The sequence below is a fragment of the Melospiza georgiana genome, chromosome 23, assembly GCF_028018845.1.
Source record: "Melospiza georgiana isolate bMelGeo1 chromosome 23, bMelGeo1.pri, whole genome shotgun sequence".
Taxonomy (NCBI): Eukaryota; Metazoa; Chordata; class Aves; order Passeriformes; family Passerellidae; genus Melospiza; species Melospiza georgiana.
The window spans coordinates 2883196-2900856 of record NC_080452.1 but is presented as its reverse complement, the minus strand read 5'-3'; the positions used below and the strand labels follow the sequence as shown (position 1 = coordinate 2900856).

At 50.6% G+C, this 17661-nt stretch overlaps 1 pseudogene; it reads left to right on the top strand.

Moving 5' to 3' along the window:
- Positions 1-17661, top strand: part of LOC131093001 (zinc finger protein 850-like) — a 364742-nt pseudogene that overhangs the window by 223240 nt on the left and 123841 nt on the right.

The window sequence follows — 17661 nt, the reverse complement described above, 5'->3', positions numbered from 1 at the left end:
AGAGCCGGGGCTGTGGAATGGGGGACCCCCAGGGCGGGGAGAAGGGTAGGGGCAATATCGGAACTGGGGGACCCACGGCAGACCGGAGATGAGGCAGGGACGGGACCCCCTGACCCTGACAGGGGTGTCCTGGGGTGACTTCATGATGCTCGTACCCCATCGGTCTGTTTAGCCCAGAAATGAGTTCTGCACCTTTAAGGCTGGTTCTGAGAGTGAAGAGGAGGAGGAAGAAGCTGCAGTTTGTTTTCAGAAACTGCACTCACTTCTCCACATTCCGGCTTCTGGATGGACAGACAGCAGGACAGAGCTCTCCTTTGCTTTTAGTTAGTTTTTAGATCTCTGAGGCAGAGAAGTTCCCTGGACTTTGATTTTTCTTTTTCTTTGGAGCTGTTTAAACCTGCTCTGGACTGAACAACCAGAATACCACCAGCAGCTCCTCCCTGAGGCCCACCGGGATAAGCCTGGGCCTAGGCATTTCCAGCACTGGACAGACTGATAATAAACTGATAATAGACTTATAAGAGACTAATAAGACACTGATAAGGCACTGATAAGATGCTGAGTGCCCGGAGCTACAACCCAAGGAGGGACTTTTGGAGTTTGACATCTATTTTGGAGCAGCAGGAAGTTTTGTTGTTCAGTATTGTTCCATTATTGTGCTGGTGAATGCTTTGCCTGTAAAATAAAGTTTTTTTAGACTTTTCTCCCCGGAAATATTTTCCCGGACTGGCTGAGGGTGGGCTGCTGAATCGACATTCTAGAGAAAACTCCTTTTGGAGGGTTTCAAACAAATTTGTCCTAAACCAGGACAGGGTGGTGGAAAGAAGGGGGAACCCCAAGTGGCTGGATTGAGGGGAGTCTGGAGAGGGGGACCTTGGGACCCCAAAACCTCCCAGAATCCTTAAGCAGGACCCTGGAGAGGAGGGATCCCCAGGACCAATGGAATCCCCACCAGCCCTGAGATGGGGGACCAACCATAACCCAAGAGGGATGAGACTGGAAATGGGAAACTCCTGGTGGCTTTTTTTTATTCACTCTTGATTTTTGGACATCAGGTGTCTTCTGGAAATGGACGTGGATGGGAGGAATCCCAACCCAAGGCATTCACACCTTGTTTTTCCCCAAACCAGGATTTCCCCAAACCTTCCCACTGTGACATCCCCCCTGTCCCACTCTTGGTGAGCTCAATCCCAAACCTGACCCTGATCCTGGTCTCAGTCTCACTCCAAGTTTAGACATACTCACCGTTCTGAATTTATTCTCATCCCAGTCCCAAACTCATCTATCCCAACCCCAGCCCTAAAGCCAATCCCATGTCTAGCCTTAACCCCCATCCAAGCTCTAATCCAAATCTCAGCCCCAACTCCAACCCAGCCCCAATTCCAGCCCCTTCCAAAATCCTCAGCCCCAAACCAAATCCCAGGTTCAGCCCTTCTGGGGGTTTGGGGGTGTCTCTGTCCCTCTGACCCCGATGATTTTTGGGTGGGGTCACAGCAGGGCAGAGAGGGACAGAGACCCCCCTGGCCTCCCCAGGTGTGAGAAGGTCAGAGACCCCCCCCAGACCCGAGCACCCTCAGCAGTGAGAGGGACACAGAGTCCCTGGTCCCCAGCCCTGCACAGGCATTCCCTGAGGCCAGAGGGACGGAGACCCCCCCTGAGCATCCCCTGGGCTGAGAGGGACAGAGACTGCCCCGAGCACCCCCTGGCACAGGGGTGAGAGGGAGGGAGACCCCCCTGTTGCCCGATTGATAAATGACACAAAACTCGGATAAGTTTTGTGGGTGCTTTATTAAGGGCCCGGGGAACTGGGGGACTCACGTCCCAAAGTCCGAGCCCCCAAATTCACGTATGGGTGCTTCTCTCTTATACATGAGATTCACAACAAAGTCTCTAAGAAACAGTTTCTCCGTTCCCCTTCCCTGGTCACAGACCCCTTGTGATACATTCCTTGGTTCACAAACAAGATCATTAATCCTCTGCTTATCTTATTCTAAGAGCATTGTATGCTGCCTCTAGACAGGTTAGCATTCTTACTTTCTTGCACTAGTTTAATTATTTATTAAATCTCTAAGACTACCTGCCAAGTAACACACAAAACCCAACACACTTTCAACGGCTACAAAACTAGTTTTTAACAAACTAGTTCGCACACAACTCACTATAATTAAATATTTTGCTAAATTTCATTTCTTTTCCAACACCCCAGGCATTTCCTGGGGTAAGAAATGATGGAGATCCCCTGGGGTATGGCCTGGGGTGACAGGGACAATCCCCTGGGGAATGGCCTTGGGTGACAGGGACAAGGACACTCCCAGGTCATGGGCTAGGGTGACAGGGAGAGAGACAATCCCAACAAATTCCTCCTGAGCATCCCCCAGGGCAAGAGGCACAGAGACCCCTTGAGCATCCCCAGGGCACTTGACAAAATAAACTAGGCAGAAATCAAACTTAATCCTACATAAAATACTTAGATGAATATTTGATTTTCCAGAGAGTCACATGTGATGGAAATGCAAACAAATCCCAAACAGGAATAAACTGACAATAGAAGAAATTCTGTGGCAATTCCAAGTTTCCTTGGTTCCTGCACAGCTCCAGCTCAGCTGCTGGCAGGTTCCAAGAAAAGAAAAGTGGAAATTAGGCCCAATACAGATTATTAAATGGAAGGGAAAACTCTGTAGCTGTCACAAAGGTGACAGGGATGAAGAGAATAATGATTCTCACATTTGGCAAAGAACCCAAGCCTGTGAATTCCAGAGTTATTTGGGAATTTAGCTACTTGAGCTGGGCTTTTTGTAGGATTTATAGCAGCCTGGTGTTCCTCACCACGGGGTAAATGAACCGTGTCAGTCTCGCTGGTATCATTTGCTCCCTTTCCTCCAGTGATTTTAACAAACTTTTCAAGGAAGGACAACAAAATATTTTCTTTTTCACTGGCCACCTACAACAGCCATTTTCCTCATCAGTTCTCCCATAAGTTGGTCAGAGGAAGCTGTGTCCAAGTTGCCAAGAGTTCCTCCAGAGAGAACCACAACCTCCTCAGTGGAGCGAACCATGCTGTTGTCAAAGGCACTTGGGGTCAGAGAACAGTGCCCTGAACCCCCTATGGCAAAATAATGTCACAATCTGGTTAAGAAAACTGTTGGAGAGATTCCTCTGCCCCAGCTAAGGTGCTAAAAAGACCAAATCCAAGGTGGATTTTATTGAACAGTAAATGAGAGGTAGAGAGAGAGATGGAAAGAAAGAGAAAAGGGGGGAGAGCAAGGGAGTGACAGGGACAGAGACCTCCCCTGGGGCAGGGAAAGTGTGACATTGTCCCCTGTGTGCGTGCCCTTCCCAGGGTGAGGGTTTTACACCTGAGCCAGTTTGGGTAAGGGGGGTGGTGTTCACCCCCTGAGCAGCAATTACCCCACTGTTTCAGGTTGCAATGCAAGATGTAAACCAAATGCATGTTTTCAATTCCCATCTTCATCAACTGCTATAAACAGGTGGGGCAATGTTCTTTATCTCTTCCATGACTCACCCCTGACAACACCCTCCAGGGGAGATATCTCCTGTGAATGGGCCACTGAGTGCTACTGCAGGACTGATAAAATTCCATCATCCCATTGTGGGATGCTCCGCCCAGGGGGAGAATCCAAGCATTCCTACCCGGATATAAGCTGAGCTTTGCAACACCAGGAGCATCTTGCCTGCTGGATTCCCAGAGGACAAGAGCTCCATAACCACCACTGGACCTTCAGAAAAAGACCAGACCCTTCTACAGCATCACTGCTTGGACAGAATCACGTTCATCACTCCAACAGGACTGTAGCCACCATTTAATAGGACTGCAGCCACCACCCTGACCAACAGGGTGTCAGGTTATATCCTGACTCTGACAGTTTAAGGCAGAGTTTCTGTATCATTGCCTTGTTCCTAATTTTGTTTTTGAATTGGAATTCTGGCTTAGACTCTCCCCCAGGTTTGCCTTCAATCCGGTGCAAAATTTAGTGTGATCATTCCTTGTTTTCCTCCCAAAACAGGATTTCCCATTCCTAACAGTTAGCCAGACAGAGGGAGAGACTGCAAGGAAGAGGAAGATGCCCCAGGACACCCAGGCAGGTGAGGAGGAAGTCAGTGCCCCTTTCCCCCTCTCTCCTGCTCCATCTCCCAGCCCAGCACAGCCCCCAGCTGCAGGAGAAACCTGCTGCCAACACTGTCCTCCCAGGGAGGCACTGGGGGGATCTCCTTCCCCTTCCCTCTGGCACGGAGGCAAATCCCATCCTCTCCTTGTCCTTCCTCCCCCAGGGAAGGAGCTGAGGATGGAGACCAAGAAGGACAAATTCCCCCAACAGAACCTTGTGGACGAGGCCGTTTTGAGCAGTGCCACGGTGCAGAATTCCAACTGGGAGGAAATGCCTCAGAGATCCCACAGGAAGAGGGGCTCCAAACCCAGCCCAGGGTGCTCTGAGTAGGAAAGACCCAGCCTGAGCCAGGAAGGTGAACAGAACTTCAGCCAAAGCGCAGAGCTGGTGGTCCATGAGCAGCTTCATGATCGGAAGAAGCGCTATAAGTCCTTGGAGTGTGAGAAGACCTTCAGGCACAGCAGCACCCTGATGAGCCACCAGATGATCCACACTGGGGAATGGCCCTACAAGTGTGGGGAGTGTGGGAAGGGCTTCAGCTACAGCTCTGCCCTCATCACCCACCAATGCATCCACACTGGGGAGAGGCCCTACAAGTGTCCCAAATGTCAGAAGAGGTTTCAGACCAGCTCCAGTCTCCTCCAGCATCAACAGATTCACACAGAGGAGAGGCCCTTCCGCTGGCCCTGGCTGTGGGAAGGGCTTCAAGTGCAACTACACCCTCGTCAGCCACCGGCGCATCGACACAGGGGAGAGGCCCTACGAGTGTGGGGAATGTGGGATGAGCTTTAGCCAGAACTCTAACCTGATCTCCCACCAGAAGACCCACACCAGAGAACAGCCCTATGAATGTGGGAAGAGCTTCAGTATGAAATCTCTCTTGAGCTGCCACCAGAGGATCCACACTGGGGAAAGGCCGTACAAGTGTGGTGAATGTGGGATGACCTTTAGTAGGAGGCCCCAACTGATCATCCACCAAATGACCCACACTGGGGAGAAGCCCTACAAGTGCCCTGAGTGTCAGAAGATGTTTCACACCAGTTCTCATCTCGTCCAGCATCAGCGGATTCACACGGTTGAGAGGCCCTTCCACTGCCCTGACTGCGGGAAGAGCTTCAAGCACAACTCCTCCCTCATCACCCACCGGCGCATCCACACTGGGGAGAGGCCCTATGAGTGTCCCCAGTGTGGGAAGAGCTTCTCCAGCAGCTCTCACTTTACCAGACACCAACGGAGTCACCAGTAAAAGAAACCCTGCACATGCCCCAACTGCAGGAAGAGTTCAGGCAGGCACTGCTCCAGCTTTATCCCCCATTGGAGAACCCACGTTGGGAAGAGCCCTGGGGACCCATTTTCCCTGTGATCCATGCTGGGAAGACATCTGTACCTTTTCCTGCCCCTGCCAATGATATGATGCGGGATGGAAGAACATGAGGGTCTGGCCATGGCCCTGTCATTACATTTACTCCCACCTCAGGTCATTGCTAGGGGCAGGAAAGGGACTCTCTCTCTCCCTGAAGAGAAGGGTGAAATTTCCAGGCAGGGGAAATTGTGGCCTGGCAGACCCAGTGAATTGTGTTTAGTTTTCCCTGTAAATAGTTTTTCTTATCCCTTCTGTTATCAATATAATTTCTGTTCCATTTGTTCCTTATCTCGTTGCTGTTCCCAATAAATCGTTCTTATCCCAGCCCGGGATCTTTGCCTTTTGTGCTTTCCATGGGAGGTGGGAGGGCAGCGAAGGCACGGCAGTTTTAGGGGGAGCAGGAAATTGGGGAATCCCATTCCTGAAGCCCGGCCCATGGAAACCAAGCATCCAGCTAGTGTCAGCCCTGGTGGCCATGGCAACAGCCTTGGGAGCGGGTCCCTGGCTGGGGCTGTGGGAACCTCTTCCCTCTGGGACCCAGGGACAGGAGTGGAGGGAACGGCTGCAGCTGAGTCGGGGCAGTCTCCGGTTGGATGTCAGGAAAAGGTTTTTGCCCAGAGGCTGCTGGGGCTCTGCCCAGGCTCCCCAGGGAAGGGTCCCAGCTCCAGGGCTCTCTGAGCTGCAGCAGCGTTTGGACAGCACTGCCAGGCCCAGGCTGGCATTGTTGGGGTGTCCTGTGCAGGGCCAGCAGTTGGACTGGAGGATCCTGATGGGTCCCTCCCAGCTCAGCCAATTCTGTGGTTCTGGGATCCCATGAGCCTGGGGATGGGGCTGCCAATGGTTGCCATGGCAACGGGCTCAGGCTGCAGGCCTGAGCTGGTGTCCATGGCAACCACCCTTGGCATGGGGTCTCCATGGAGCTGCCATGGACACTGACCATAGCAACAGCGGGCTGGTGATGGTTGCGTGCTAAGGATCAGATTTGTCACAGGCCCTCAGAGGGGTTCCATAGGGACTTTCCAAGAGTCTCCAGGCTTTTCAAGAGCTGGAATGTCACAGGCAGAGACAGGGGCTCCATGGAGACCTCCCAGGGCTTTCTGGGGATGGTAAAGAGCCGTGTGGTCAGAGGCAGTCACAGCCATTCCATGGTGACATTCCAGGGGACCTTGGGCTGCAAAGGCACTGATCTGTCACAGAGACTCACGCGGGCTTCACGGTGACATCCCAGGAGTCCCCAGGCTGCCAAAGAGCCGGGATGTCCCAGACACTCACAGGGGTTCCTGTCATGGGTAGAGTGGGAGCTTCAGGCAAAGTTTATTAGAGAAGCCCCTCACGAGTTGCAGAAAGGATCCCCAAATGTCACCGTTGAATTTGAGATTACATAGACTCAGATCAGACTTCTAAGGGCTAAAAGCCACCTATTTTTTCAATACTTTTCTTTTATACCTTGCTTTGCTACAGGCGGACCTCATTGGTCATTTAATCAACAGATTTCACATGACTGGTCAATTAAGGCAACATCCTTCAGTAAACAACTTTATGGAAAAAACAACTTACTATAAATATTGTCACAGTACCAGTTATTGATGTTTGTTTTACCTTGGCCATTCTGGGGGCTGCCTGGATGGGGGAAACCTTCCTGGAGCAGTTCAGTGCCAGGAAAAAGGAAATGCACAGGACCTTTTTGATCTTCAGCTTCTAGTTTATTGTTATCTTTTCTCAAGTTTTGCATTGCCGTCCACATCAGGCTTAGCATGCTGGAAATACACCTCAAAATGGCCCCAAAATATTCGGTTTCAAGGTCTTTAAAAGTTATCTCATCCAATTAACTCTTAAAACATCTACTATCTCTCCTTATCAACCAATAACTCATCCCTTGACTGTCCACATAATCTCTGCACTGTGCTTTCCTTCACCAATGACTCTGTGCCACCAACACTGCAGAACATGGAGTAGATGAAGAAGATGAAAGGGACTGCATCTAAATTCCTCCATCTTGCTTCCTATCTAGACGACCCTTAAAAATCCTAAAAGATAAATTTCTCACCCAAGGGACATAGTGTACAACCTTTTAATTTATTTCACACTTTGGTAAATTCTAATCTGTCTCAAAGTCCTGGAAGTCCTCTCCATGGGTGAAGGTTAAAGGCAGGGTTTCTCTGGGGGTCAGGACCCCTCAGAGCAGACAGAGAAATATTCCCTGTGCCTTGGATTCCCACACATTTAACCTAAAAACCCTTAAAATGTGAAGTTACCAAAAAAATGTTCCAGGAAAGTAGGATTAGAAGGAGAAAAAATGAAGACCAACAGAAAGACAGAAGATCCATAGAAAGACACACATATAGGGACTAACTGCTGGGGTTCCAACATCACTAACAAAAGAACACCAGGAGAAGGCAGAATCCAAACCTTGGGCTGGCCTAATGCTCCAGCTTTTAAGCCCCTGGGCCTTCATGGGCCCACCCCTGGGGTGGGACTGCTAGTTTCTTGTCCAATCAGAGCCAGGGTAGCACCAGCTGCTAAGTGTGTGATTGATTGATTAACAGCTGGGCTAATTAGAACTGGGTCAGCATCACCTCCTGCTGTGTGATTGACAGCTCTGCCAGGCCAGGGCTGGGGGCGGGGCTCAGTCCCACCACAAACCAAGGCCTGACCCAGCCCTGGCCCCACACGGGCATTCTGAGCATCCCAAGGTGTCTCAGGACATTGATCTCATCCAGCCTCTGAGAGCGACCACGGTGACACTATGGAACCTCATGGAGCCATGGGTCAGTTGTGACAATGGAGATCCAAGGAAACTATGCTGAGACTGTGGAATCAAGGAATCATGGAATCAAGGAGACCATTGTGCAAATCATGGGCCCTATGGAAGCAAGGATCAATGATCAAACTGTGGTTTGATTGTGATAGATTTAAAATAGAAACAAGGAGCCATTGTTCCACAGCGGGGCTGCATGGGGCAAATGGACCCTTGTGACTCTGATGGGGCTGATGAAACCAAGAAGCAATTGTGACATTGCCAGACCTCATGGAATCAAGGAGACCATTGTGACAGTGTTAGGACCCATGAAGTCAATGGAACATGGAACAGGTCTGCCTGGTTTGGACTCCTGGGCTCTGTCTGACAGGTCCCACTGAATTTGACATGTCAAGGGCCACTTCTCATATGACCATGAAACACTGGGGCTCTGAGCTTTTATTCCTATGGGAAAGAACTGTCTTTCTTGTCTAGGCACCCATGGCCAAAACTGGGATTCTGCATCTAAAATTTTCTATATCCAAGGGTTACTCCCAGACAAAATCTACCCATACGAGTCAAGTCTGGGTAGCCTTAGCCTCTGGTGACTGCCTCTCATCTGCCCCTGCACCACTAGGGCTTGCTTGTTTCCTTCCTATGGAGACCATTGTGACACTGTGGAGGATTTGAAACCAGTGGGCCATGGTAACACTGCAAGCCTTTGTGGAACCTGTTATACTGTAGGAACTTGTGGAACCAAGGGGAACACTGTGACCCTGCAGAGTGCCATGGATCCAAGGGGCCACTGTGACACTGTGGGGCCTCCTGGAACCAAGGACATCTTTGTGGCCCTGTTGGGCCACATGGTCCCAAGGGGCCAGTGTCAAGCGGCAGGGCTTTGTGGAACCAAGAGGCCATTGTTGCATTTCAGGGCCTCATGCAGCCAAAGGGCCATTGTGATGCTGCGGGGCACCATGGATCCATGGAGACTATTGTGACACTGTGGGGCCCCATGGAATCATGGAGACCATTGTGACTCTGTAGGCCCTCATGGAAGGAAGGGGCCATTGTGACACTATGGGAACTTAAGGAACCAAGAGAATCATTGTTGCACTACTTGCCCTCAATGGAACCAAGGGGCCATTGGACACAGCAAGGCTTCATGGATCCAATAGACCATTATGTCACTTTGGGGCCTTGTGGAACCATGGAGACCATTAAGATGCTTAAGGACTTGTGTAATCAAGGGGCCATTATGACACCTTAGGGGATCATGGAAGCAAGACAACCGTTGTGGCACTGCAAGCCCTCATGGAAGCAAGGAGCCATTGTGACACTGCAGGGCCCTGTGGAAGCAAGGGAACATGAAATAGGTGTGGCTGCCTTGGCCTCCCAGGGGTCACCTGACAGATCTGGCTGACCTTGGAATGTGGAAGGCCACTTCCATCTGCCCCTGAAGCACTGAGGCTCTGGGGTCTTCTTTTTATGGAAAAGAACTATCCATTTTTTTTCCAGGAATCCATGGCCAAAATTAGGATTACACCTCCAAATTTTTATGTAATAAAAGATTCTTCGCAGACAAAAGTTGCCAGGACAGACAAGTCTGGCTGATCTTTAACTCCTAAATGGTAGCACTCACCTATTTTCCAAACACTGGAAAGGGCTCTGTGCATTTGTTTTCATGAAAAAAAAAACTCCATCTCTCTTTTCCAGTCACAAATGCTTTAAATTAGGACTACACATTCATAATTTCAAATATCCAAGAGTTGCTCCAAGCAAACCTGCCAGGACAGACAGGTCAGGCTTGCCTTGGCCTCTGGTGGTTGCTGTTCATCAGCTCCTGAAACATGGGGGCTCCGTGGTTTCCTTCCTATTGAGATCAGTGTGACACTTGGTAGCCTTGTGAAATGAAGGGGCCATTGTGACACTGCAGAGCACCATGGATCCAAGGGACCATTGTAACACTGTGGAGCCTTGTGGAACCCAGGATATCATTGTGGCTCTGTTGGGCCACATGGTCCCAAAGGGCCAGAGCAAAGCAACGGTGTGGGAGTTAGCCCAGTTGTAACTCAGAGTCAGCCAGATTTTACCCCGGAAGAACTGGGCACGAGTTTCAAGCCCTGGGAATCATTTGTTTAACTTAGGGTGAGCTTGAGAGTTCCCCCGTGAGCCTTTAGTGTTGTTATGCTAAGTTGTCCAAGTTCTACTCCCCTACTGGTTACTTGTTTCCCCTACAGGGTTATTGTTCTAGAGTGTTCTACCCCCAAGTGTACATGCTGTTGCTTCCCCTTTGTCTCGGGTCTTTGGATCCTGCCCCTCATACTGTGCTCGACTTCTACATGTTTATTGTTTTTCACCCTATTGTTAAAGTTCCTTTTAAACAACCCCATTGATCCTGCTCCTTTTCATTTTTGCCACCCTCGCCCTGAAGTCAGGGAACCAGAGAGGTTTTTTGCAACCCCCTTCAATGTGACCTTTGGTGCCCGAAGAGGGACCCTGACATTCAGGGATCCCTGTGTCAGTCATGTCAGCTGGGGTTAGATGATGGATAGGCCAGCGCTCCCTGGGATTATGGATTGTGCCGGGCCCGGCGGATTCGTCGATTCTTCGAGGGGCCTTGCCCAGAATCGGCAGGAACAACGATCGTTTTGCCTGCATAGGATTGCAGGTGGGTTTGGGGAAATGCAAGACATTTATTGCCCATTTTGCCACTGTATTTTTGCAACATTCACCCAAGTCCCATATTTGATTTGGGGTGTGCCGATGGCTCTTTCCCATAAGGCAGCGAAAGAGAAAAATGGGCAGCCAGATGTCCACAGTAGAAAGGAGCATATATGGATGCTTTAATTATCACTGATCATGACCAAATATTTTCAAATAATAAAAAAAAAATCAATAATGAGGTGGACCATTAAAAATTTTCCAGATGCCTCTGATGATGAAATACATACCACTGAATTTTGGGTCTCAGTGGAAGTTAAATTGTGCAACCTTTCGATCAAAAGGGACCCCACTGCACCCAGAGCCACCCTGAATCTGCATACTCCCCATCTTCCACACCATCCTTGAGACCCTTCATCAGCAAGCGGTGTGTTGAAAACTCAATCCATGGGTCACTCCTAACTCAGGACCTCCCCTCAAACCTGCCTTTTTCAGACCTTCCACGGTGGTCCAAGATGGCAATGGCCACATGGTCTTGGAGCATCATGCCCTGGAGACTCAAGATGGAAGGAACCTGAATGTGGCTCGGGAGCCCAAACATCCTCCCTCCATCTTGGCGCCTCCACTTCCTGCTATCACAACCTTGTCTTCCGCCCTGAATGAACCTCCAGACTCCATTCCCACAACTGCATGTCATGCCCCACTGTCAATTATTCAACCTTCACTCTGGGCCATGCCTCCAGAACTCCACCCTTGAAATCCGCCATCATAGATCAAGGCCCTTCCTCCTCAACACCTGACAAAATGGCAGTGCCCTTTGCCTCCTCCTCTGACAACAATACAACCCCATGATCAAAGATACTAAGCCCAACTGTCACACTATTTTCTAATCCGAATGTTTCTGCTCCTTCTAATATTCTTCCTTCTCAGAAGGATTCACCAGAGCCACCTCACCCCTAAACTCCACAAGATCCCTTGGAACGGATCCGGACAGAAGCAGTTAAGGAAGGGGACTGGCAAATAGTCTCAAAGATCTTCATTGCCCCCGTATGTTATGAAAGAAGGGGGCAGAATCCCAGGTATCAGCCATTGGTTTATGAGGAAATCAAGGATCTGTGTAGGGCAGCTAAAGACCATAGGAAAGACTTACCTTGTTTTTAATGGCCTAATGAGGGCCATTTTTACAGCACATGTTTTAACCCTGTACTATTTAAAATATTTTCTGACCATGTTGTTGTCGCCTACAGAATACACCCTCTGGGAAGGAGGATGGAAGTGTTTACTAAATCACTTCATAGCAGAATATGCTAATAATGTGGCAAGGGTGGAATTGACAATCAACCCTCTAGCTGGAGAAGGACAACACAGCCTAGCAGATGATCAAGCAGCAGGTATCCCCTGAGAAGTATAGGATTATATCAAAGAGATGGCATTGCAAGCTTTAATCCAGGTATCGGATGGTAGCACCCTCAATTTGGACTATCTTGGGTGGCTGCAGCTAAAGCTTTAAGACAATTAGAGCATCCTGTTAAGAAGCAAACCAATGCTACCTCCCTCACATTGAGTGGCCTGCTCTCAGACATAAAGACCATCAGACATGCCACCTTGCAGAACAGCAATAGAGTTTTTACTCTGGGCACATGGGCATGGCTGTGTAGACTCTGAGGGCATGTGTTGCATGAACCTCTCCAGCCACAACGAGCCCATCCACAAGAGCATTCAGGTACTGAAGAAATAGTTCAAAAAGCTTCAAGTGGAAAACAAAGACTCGTTCAATAAACACTTCCAATGCAAGGGGCTAAAGGGTTGGATGATCTCTAGTTGAAACAGGACTATTAATTCTCTTAGTGGTTGTTGTTGCATTGTTAATTGTCCCATGTTTGTTTGGATGCTTTAAGAAAGCCTTGTAAAATTCTTTCAGTTCCATCTTTGCTGTAAAACAGAAAAGGGGAAGACACCCAACACAGGCTCCTAATGGACTCCTTGGAGAAATGGCAGTGAGGATGGCACAAACATCCCTCACAGACTCAGTGTGGGAAGGAAAATCCTTTAAAGTACCTAAAAGTATTCTAAGTACCTTAAAAACCTTGAGTATCTCAAGGCATTAATGAGCCCTACTGAGTACAAAGCTCTCCGGGGATTAATTAAAGCAGATAATTGGGGCCATGATTGCAGAAACCTCTCTTGGAGCCTGTATCAAAAGGAAAACACCAAGTACCTTAAAAAACTGACGTACCCTGAAGTATTAACGAGCCCCACTGAGTGTTGTTACTGACAAAGCCTCTCCAGGGACTAATTACAGCAGATAATTGGAGGCCATGATTGCACAAACCTCTCAGAGACTCCAAGGCAAAAGCCAAACCCAAAGTCCTTTGAAGAAACTGCAGTCCCTGCAGGAAGCATTAAGGAGCCCCCAGGGCTATTGCTGAGCAAGGCTCCCCAGGGACTCCTTCCAGCAGATCCTTGAGGGCACTGGGATGTGTGCTAGGGGGGGATGCTGAGGGCAGGACAAAGGGCTGACAGTGCCCAGTCTGGCTGGGTCTGTGCCAGGAGGCCCCAGGGCCTCAGGACAAGGTGAGGCTCCTCACAGCCCTTGGTGGCACAGACCCTGCTGCTGTGCCCCAGGGCTCCAAGACTTGGCTTCTCTTTGTCCCCACCTGTCATCACTGCCTCCAGATCTCTGCTCTGCCTGGGGCCTGGGGACACTTTCTCTGTTGTCTCACGCGGTGGGACCCATTAAAACTCCAAGAAAGTTTGAAGTTGGATTCTGCCTTGGAGTTCTGGAGAGGTTTCTTCAGCTGCCTCTCAGGGACTGATGTTCAGGGCCTGAGCACAAAGCCCCAGAGGCTCATTAACGTCCTTGTGCTGTGTCTGTGCTGCTGAGCCGGGCTGGGCTCCTGGCACAGAGGCAGCTTCTGGTAAGCAAGAAGAGCTTCAAAAGCACATTTCTCTTGATGAGCAGCTCTTCTGCCAGCCCAGCAGGGCTGGGGCACTGCCTGCAGCCACTCCGGGCACAGCACAGAGGCCCAGAGAGCTTCAATCAGTCAGGGCTGGGAAGGTGCTGAGAAGTGCCTGGGGCAGAATCTCTGCCAGCCCTTGGCACAGGAACCTCTGGCTGCAGGACAATGCAGCTGCAGCTCCTGGAGCCATCTCCTGAAGCTGGAACATCCCAATGCCTGCAGACCCTGTGAGTACATTCTCTGATTGTCTCTTGTGCAGAGCAGCCAGGGGCGCCCAGGGCTGTCGTGCAGAGCAGGGTCCTGCAGCCCAGGGCGCTGTGCTGGGGCAGGGACTCTGCTGCCTGCCAGGGACAGCTCTCAGCCAGCCCTGGCAGCTGCTCCCAGCACTGGGGGACAAGGTCTGGGTGGGAGGAGACAGCTGGTAAGGCTTGGAAGTGTTCTCCTTGTGTGGGGAGGATGCTGCATTGTTCAGGACTGCTCCCAGCATGGCATTTAACTACATGACATTTCCAAGTGGATTATACAGAGAGGACAGCATGGCAGGGGCTGCATAAAACAGGAATTCCTCCTTTTTGAATCTACCGCTCGGGTTTGCCTGGATGGGAAATTTTCCATAGATATTTACACCTCAATTCAGGCTGAGAAGAAAAAAAAATTCTCACAGATCTGAAAAAACCAGGCAGTGACAGAAATCAGTCCAGGGCCCCTCACAGGCAGCATGAGTGTCGCTTTTCCATCCTCCTCAGGGTTGATCTGACATTGCCATCAGAGCCTGGAGAGCCAGAGCTGCCCCTGGGCAGTGCCTGAGCTGGGAGGGGTCTGCAGGGCAGAGCTGAGGCCCCAGGGCTGGGCTGGGCTCTGGCAATGCTGGCAGGGCCCAGCCCTGGGCACAGGGAACCAGCTGCTGGCAGGGACACCTCCAGGCACCCGAGCCCTGGGCAGGCAGTGGGGGGAAAGTGCCCCCAAGCTGTGCTGGGATATTTAAAATCCTCTCCAAACCCAATTATTGCATGATTATTTTTTTACAGATCTCCATGCCAAGACAGTGCAAATGTCCAACAGCAGCTCCATCCGGCACTTCCTCCTGCTGGCATTGGCAGACACGCGGCAGCTGCAGCTCCTGCACTTCTGCCTCTTGCTGGGCATCTCCCTGGCTGCCCTCCAGGGCAACGGCCTCATCATCAGCACCGTAGCCTGCGGCCACCACCTGCACACGCCCATGTTCTTCTTCCTGCTCAACCTGGCCCTCAGCGACCTGGGCTCCATCTGCACTACTGTCCCCAAAGCCATGCACAATTCCCTCTGGGACATCAGGAACATCTCCTACACTGGATGTGCTTCTCAGCTAATTTTTTTTGTGTTCTTCATCTCAGAACAGTTTTCCCTCTTGACCATCATGTGCTACGACCGTTACGTGTCCATCTGCAAACCCCTGCACTACGGGACCCTCCTGGGCAGCAGAGCTTGTGCCCACATGGCAGCAGCTGCCTGGGCCAGTGCCTTTCTCAATGCTCTGCTGCACACGGTCAATACATTTTCCCTGCCCCTGTGCCATGGCAATGCCCTGGGCCAGTTCTTCTGTGAAGTCCCACAGATCCTCAAGCTCTCCTGCTCAAATTCCTACCTCAGGGAACCTAAGAGTATTGTATTTTCCATCTCGTTAGCACTTGGTGGTTTTGTGTTCATTGTTTTCTCCTATGTGCAGATCTTCAGGGCTGTGCTGAAGATCCCCTCTGAGCAGGGATGGCACAAAGCCTTTTCCACCTGCCTCCCTCACCTGGCCGTGGTCTCTCTGTTCATCAGCACTGCTGTATTTTAGTACCTGAAGACCCCCTCCATGTCGTCCCCATCCCTGGATCTGGCCCTATCAATTCTGTACTCAGTGTTGCCTCCAGCCCTGAACCCCCTCATCTATAGCCTGAGGAATCAGGAGCTCAAGGCTGCTGTGAGGAGACTGATGACTGGATGATTTTGGAAACATTAAACTTCTGGCCAACTTCTGCCAATCACTTGTAATAACATCATTTTAGATACTTCTTGTTGGTTTCATTTTGGCTTTGTTTCACTTTTTTAATCATGTCTGATATTGTTGGATTGGACGTGACCTGCGCACACATGATTTGGGTCAAAGAAGAAAAGGTTTTTATATTGCATGTTCCCTAGTTTGTATACTTTTAACAAAGCATCATCTAAAGTCATTAATTACATCACAATAACTTCTTATATTCATTGGAGTAAAGCTATTAGTATCAATAAAATTGGCAAAAGTTTTACAGAAATTTAATAAGGCTCATATACACATTTATGTATGCACCTAGTCTAACTTACAAAAATTTACATGTATCTTTTCTAATCTGTTCCCATGCTGATGACTTGTTTTCTTCCTTGCTATGGATAGACTCCTAAATCATCAATTGTTATTTCATCTATTAATTCAGCTTTCCTTGTAAGCTAGCTGTCAAGCTCCACTATATTGTTCACAGAGAAATGTCATTATTAAAGCCATTTCTCATTTTGTTTCTCTCCATCTTCCCTGTGGCCACAGACTTATGTCAATGAGGTGCTGTGCTCTCAGTGGCTATAAATGAACTAAAGGATGTCCCGGCAGAGTTTTCTGCAGAGATGCCCTTTTGTTGCCTTCTCTGGAGCTGCAGCAGCAACGTCTGTGTGCAGAGCTGGGGGCAGATCAGTGCTGGCACAACAGCTGTGCCCGGCAGCAGCAGCACTTTGTGTTGCCAGTGCTGCTGCCCTGGCCCTGCCCCGCTGCCCTGGTGGCTCTGGTGTTGCTGTAGGGCCTGAGTGCTCTCTGGGCCGGGCACAGCCCTGGGGGTGGCAGTGCTGGGGCTGCAGCAGGGACAGGCCATGGGCACTGCTGGGGCAGCGCTGACGCCTCAGCCCAGGCCCTGGGGCTCCAGGCTCCTTGCCCAGGCTCTGTCAAGAGCACAGCCAGGCCAATGCTCCGCACCAAAAAGCCCCGTGAGCAGCCCCTGGCTGGCCGTGGGCAGGCTGGGGGCAAACAGCATGGCTGGGGCTCTGCAAGGGCCCTGGGGCCGACGGGAAGGAGCAGCAGATCAGGGGCTGATCCATCCCCAGTGCGCTGGACAGCCCAGGGCAGCGTTCCAGAGCGTCCTGATGGAGCTGCCAACAACATCCCCCCTCTGCAGCCCTGTCCTCTTCCCCAGCTCACACATGTGCCCCATCCTTGCAGGCACAGACATGGCAGCACTGGCTCAGAAGTCCCTGTTTGCATTGCACACAGCAGGGGGAACACCCCCATGCTGTAGCTGTGGGGACATGAACCTGAGGAAGCACAAATGCCATCAGCCCCTGGGGCCAGCAAGGGCTGGGGGACAGCAGGGAAACCACTCAGCTTTGTCCTGGCCTCTGCAGTCAGCCAGAAAGTTTGTTCCCATCAGCTGGGATTTTCCTGTGCCACTGCAGATGCTGTTGTTCAGAGCCAGGGCTGCCTGGCAGCCACCCCCAAACTGCCCTGAGCATTTCCCTTGCTTCACCTTTGCTTTCTTTACTCTTTCCTAGTACAAATTTCTTCCTATTGCCCACTCCAGGGCTCCAAGAACTGGACACAGCACTTGAATTGCTGCCCAACCAGTGCTGAGCACAGGGGAAGAATCACTGCCCTGGTCCTGCTGGCCACACCATTCCTGATCTATCGGATTGCCACAGCTTGGATGCGGGAAGTGTTAGGGAGAGGGTGGGGACAAAGTGTTATTGTCAGCCATTAAGGGTCTTGATTTTATATCTGTTCTGACTGCATTAGAAGGGCCTGGGGATCAATATCAATTGGACATTGCT